At 35.8% G+C, this 5,534-nt stretch overlaps 1 long non-coding RNA gene across 1 annotated transcript; it reads right to left on the bottom strand.

The window, feature by feature from the left end:
* Positions 1-1,122: 1,122 nt before the first annotated feature.
* On the bottom strand, positions 1,123-2,434 carry LOC103133314 (uncharacterized). The gene is made up of 2 exons (XR_001661261.1): positions 2,261-2,434; positions 1,123-1,652 (listed from the first exon to the last, which is right to left on the bottom strand). It is a non-coding gene; the product is annotated as an uncharacterized LOC103133314 (long non-coding RNA).
* Between the last annotated feature and the right edge of the window lie 3,100 nt (positions 2,435-5,534).

The raw sequence follows: 5,534 nt of genomic DNA, 5'->3' as shown, positions 1-5,534 counted from the left end.
TGGGTTCTTCACAGAACAAAAGTCAGGAAATAAATAATAACACTATTAATGAAATAAATAATAACCAAATAACCCTCTCTGGGTTCTTCACAGAATAAATCCAGGAAGGATTATAGTTCGTATTTTCCGAACTATGAGCCACACCGGACTATAAGCCACAACCCCAAAGTTTGTTTGTTTTTAAAGAAAACCAGTAAACATACACATATAAACCGCAGATTATCTCTGCCGCTGCAGGTTTTCCGCGATGGAACAGCAGCAGAGGGGGCGGACACACAAAATTTGAATCAGAACAGGTCAAATGAATATCACATTTATTAGGGTTGAAAAAGTAAAACTTGCCAGGTTTAGATTTAACTGAACTGATTACAGTAGTTTCTGAACAGTAACTGTAACAGTAAAAGTGCTGATCCTTCGTGTCTGCTACTAGCATGTACTAAATGACAATAGGCGCTTTCTTCTTCTTCTTTCTCTTCCTTAGATTTCAACGGCAGCTTGCATCCATTATTGTTGCACTACTGCCATCTACTGGATCCTAATATCTATACCTCAAATTCTCATAATGATCCCAGTATTATTTAAAAAAAACGAAAAATCTTCTTTTTCCCTCAATGTGATTTAACTGACCAACAACATTCTCAAATTTCTATTCCCTATTAAAACCTAATTCTGTTTTAGTGGGTTCTTTCTTCTTTTATTTCCAATTTTGACTTCCAATGATTCACTTCCTGCTAAAGAGCCCCCTGGTGGTTGAAGAAAAGACCACATATAAGCGGCTTGTAGTCCGGAAAATAAGGAATATGAAAAAAAATCTGAATGCTCTCTGGTATTGTTCAGGGTGCCGGACCAAATGTGGAGGTGGGCCGTAGTTTGGGGACCACTGGATTACAATAAAATCCCCCTGAAAAAAAAAATCAACTGGCCACACACATCGTTGAACCAGACATAAACCTACACACACATTTTCTTTTCAAACTCCACTGAAGTTTATTTCACACTTCAGGTTGCATCAAAACAAACTACAAACCATCTTTACAGTGAAACACTTTTGTGCAACTGGTTTTTTAGTTCTATACTGAAGAGTTTTCTTTGCCGTCAGTGTTATTTCAAACATTTTTTTTGTTATTTATGACAATATTCAACTTTGCTATCATCAATACATTTAAAAAAAAAAGCTTCTTTGCAAAATGGGGTTAAAACATGAACAACTCGCTCCCCTGTGCAATGGCGCTGTGCCTCCTCTGGGTGCGCGCCCCACACTTTGGGAACCACTGAAGTAAGACAACATGTCTTGCATAAATTTCAGACTTGTTTCCCAAAAGTGAGAGAACCTTATTAAAACAGTTTTATGTGGAACTGAGAAAGCATCATTACTTTTTCAAATGCCATTTTTTTCCTAAATCTATTTTTCCAAGTGATTTTTTCTGTGGAGTAAATAAGTCTTAACCACAAGTTACTGTCATGAAATGTAACTATATAACTTACTTTCTGCCAAGATTTCTTCCGTAACCTCATCTGGCCCTCTCGTCTTGTTGATTGCCTCTGCAATCAGCTCCTTCAGCTCGCATTTGGACACAATGCGACTCTCAGAAAGGTTGGGCAGCAGTGCTGCCAGAACCAGCACCACCAGCAAACCCAGCTTCATGTCAGCTCTAATAGAAAAAATGAGGGTTGTTTGTGAGTACAAGAAGCAACACCATCACTTCTTGTGACTGAGTTTAATTTAAAATAAAAAAAAGAATTATGAGAATGGCATAAAATACTTTATGCATTCAGGGAAAAGACATTGGGAAAAATAAAGCATCAGTACTCTTTATAAAAAATATGACAAGATCTCAAAAGGTTCTGGCTTATTATAAGCAATTATTTTTCATGCATTACCAAGAAGAAATATGGCTGAGAGTTATATTTAACTGAACATTTTGTTGTATTTTATGTGTTAAGATGTACACTGTTTAATATATAACATAAAAATACAACTTTATGCTTTATGTCTTTGTTGTAGAAGCATCAGAAACAGATAAAACATATATAATGTGATCAAATATAATAGGGATTGGTAGAATGGTCATACAGTACAAGTAATAATCTAAAAATTCAAGTATACCAGTAACAAGTTAATGGTAAATGGCAGCGTGCACACAAAGGTAAAAAAATTATAAAAACAACACAACAATAAAGAGACGGTTCAGGAAGGGCAAGTTCACAACGTAAGAATAATAATACAGCAGTTTTAATAATAAAAGAGAAGACTTCTTACTTTGCTATTTCTGCTGGTAGACCCGTATTCAGCTGATGAATCCGGAGTATGAGAAACTTGGTGTGTGTTGTTGCTTTTTAAATGATCGGCTCCATAATCAGAGCAAGGTGACCAACCTGTTTTACCACTTTCGAATTATTTGCATCACCTCCCTGTAGGTTGGATGTTGTAAAAGGGGAGGGACGAAATGTAAACAATGCTTTCTTTAGTGGTATGAAAAAAATGATAGGAACTATTTAAATCTCACATGGCAGAAATAGTTCATCGTTAAAGGGGAGTGAATTATGCAATCTGCTGGGGGGGGTTAGATGGGAAACTTTAACCAGTTTAAATGACTGCATTATTTTACTGCTCGACTGCATTATTTGAGAGCCAGGGTCAATGGAAAACAATGTAAACAATGCTTTCTTTAGTGGTATGAAAAAAATGATAGGAACTATTTAAACCTCACATGGCAGAAATAGTTCATCGTTAAAGGGGAGTGAATTATGCAATCTGCTGGGGGGGGTTAGATGGGAAACTTTAACCAGTTTAAATGACTAAACTCGACTGCATTATTTGAGAGCCAGGGTCAATTTTAGACATAAGTGGACGAGGTGGAATCTGTCTGAACTGCTGCACTGATTTAAAAACTGAAAATGAATTACTTTTCATTCATATCAACACACAGACAAATAAAGCATCACACTACACCGTTCTGAACTGAGACCTGATGTCAAAGTGAGTTCAAATGTAAACAATATGCAAAAGTTTTGAATGCAAATCTCCTCTTTTGAATTTTTCTGAAAGCGATCACCAAGTCTGTTTATAGTGATCTTCTAAAGTCGCCCACGGAGCTCCCAAAGCCTTCTGGAGGTTGTTCAAAAGTTAATTTTCAAGATTTTTAATTATTCAAACACCCTAACCCGATGCAGTTTGGTTTACAAAGTACACGTCAAAGTTGTTGAAACCTGTTTAAAATATTCCTTAAACCTCTTTAGGAACATTTTCTTAAAGACTGACCTTTGCGCCGTCTTTTTCTGCATATTCTCGACAATTTTGACACATTTGAAGTCGGATTGCAATGAGCTATGTGGACGATCCACATCGTCTTTTATGTGTGATAGCCTTTAAATATTTTTTGTGAATATAGTTTTATGTTATCTGTTACAGCTCGTCTTAGGGGGCGTTTACACGACAACGTTCTAATTACGATCTGTGTTTACACAGTAAAGGTACACATCGAAAACGTGTAATGGTCTCGCTGCCCCTAGCTGGTGCAGGGTTCTTTGAAACTAAGTGCGCATGTGTTTAAAATGGGGAAACAGTAACACCAGTATTGTGAGTAGTTTCTTTTTCTGTGGATTGTAGGAAGCAGCTGTGTTTTGTGTTTTGCGTCATACTATGCATGAGCTGGAGATTCTCTGGAAGAAAAGATCCGTTTTCTCTGTTTACATGACAACGGAAAACGGTACATTTCAGAAACATCGCACTCTGGAACCCGTTTTTAATCTGTGCCGTTGTCAGAGAAAACATTCGGTGGTTTCGTGTAAATGCGCAATACAAACACAACAAAACTCTTCCGTTTTCCCCCGAAATCGTTGTCGTGTAAACGGGGCCTTAGTTCTCTGGTTTATGTCATATTCTTTTCCATTTATCCGTTTTCCTTTAAAATATGCTCTGCACCATTGTGCAATGATCAGTCCAATGACTCGACAAAAATGTTTTGTATTAATGCAAATCTATTTTTGTCTGACTTAGAAAGCAGATAATAAAACTGGTTTGACAGGATTTTTTTTTTTTTTTGCTGTGTCATGTGAAGATCTTTGTCTCGCAGCTAACAAGCGTCACAAATCTTTATACGAAGTTCAGGACATAATCTAAGATGTCTAATTAATAAAGAAGCAAATTAGCTGACATAACCTAGGATTAACTTCTAGGTACAAATCAGACGCTGTGTACTATTGTGTCATCGGTATTTCTATACAGGAGTTGGATTTCTTTTTTCTGTTCATGACGTATGAAAAGTGCACCCAAAAGTACAAATGGTGGCATTTTGAGTGTAAACATACATGCAGCACTGGAACATCTGAGGGTCGCCGGACACAGAGGATGTCTTATGTACCACACACAATTACAAGGGTTGTTGTCTGATGAAGTTTGCATTCTGGGTTTGCATAAGGCCGGGTTTTCAAATGCTGCAGTCGTGTCTCACGTTGGGCGGAAAGTTCCCTGTAAGTGAAGACAAACAGCATTAAAGCTACAGGTCTTGATGTTCAATTTTGATTTTTTTATTTTTTATTTTTTTTGCTGAGATTTTTGGGGTTTTTTGCTAATTAAATATCAATCAGAATGGTTTAAGTTCCCAAAGTGAGCCACGTGTTGAGCAGCTCACTGTTTACAGCGGTAATAATGGATGCTGCTGTTTAAAGTTATTCAAAGCTTTAAATATTGTCACAAAATCAAAGTAACACAAAAGATACTAGTAAAAAGATATAACTAACACACTGCAAAAACAAAATATCTTACCAAGTATTTCTGTCTAGTTTCTAGTGCAAATATCTTAGTACACTTGAAATATTTTATTCATTTATTAAAAACAAAACAATTGTATACAATAGAGGAAAATATACAAATCAATAAAATGAAAGGCAGCAGAAAAAAGGAAAAATAATCTTATATCTTCCCCTTTTGTCCCAAGAATGCAATAAAACAATAGATTTACGTAAAACATATACAAAAACATCAACTCAAAAAACGATTCGTACGGATTCGCATTATGCTACTTCATATTTCTTCAAAAAACTAATTTTTACCATTCTCTTAAATATGTATGTTGATCTGGCATTCTTCACATCACTCTCCAGAAAAAAAACTAACAACTTTTCAGCAACAAATATGAGCTTATTTAAAGTCAGTAATTCCTTAATATTGATACTTTTGATACTTTTTCATCAATACTAAAGAATTATTCATTTCAAACAAGTTCCTGTATCTTGCTGAGAAGTTACTTGTAAGTTAGTTTTCTCTTATTTCAAGCGTATGAAGATATTTGCATTAAAAACAGACAGAAATACTTGGTGATATTTTGTGTTTTCAAAGACAGAAAAGTCGGATAAAATGCGACATGACCGTTCTGCCTGCATACGCTTGGAAAACAATCGGATACGCGTCTGATTTAGTGCGACATATTCCTTCCAATTCTCATCTCCCTTCAGTTTTCTGTCTGGGATTTCTTCCATAGAATTTCAACAGGCTGATATCGTTGATTTTAGATCTATGTTCTTCTCCTGTT

This window comes from Poecilia formosa, unplaced genomic scaffold (assembly GCF_000485575.1).
Source record: "Poecilia formosa unplaced genomic scaffold, Poecilia_formosa-5.1.2 Scaffold2577, whole genome shotgun sequence".
Classification (NCBI taxonomy): Eukaryota; Metazoa; Chordata; class Actinopteri; order Cyprinodontiformes; family Poeciliidae; genus Poecilia; species Poecilia formosa.
The sequence above is the reverse complement of the archived record's forward strand: the minus strand, read 5'-3'. Positions and strand labels throughout refer to the sequence as shown.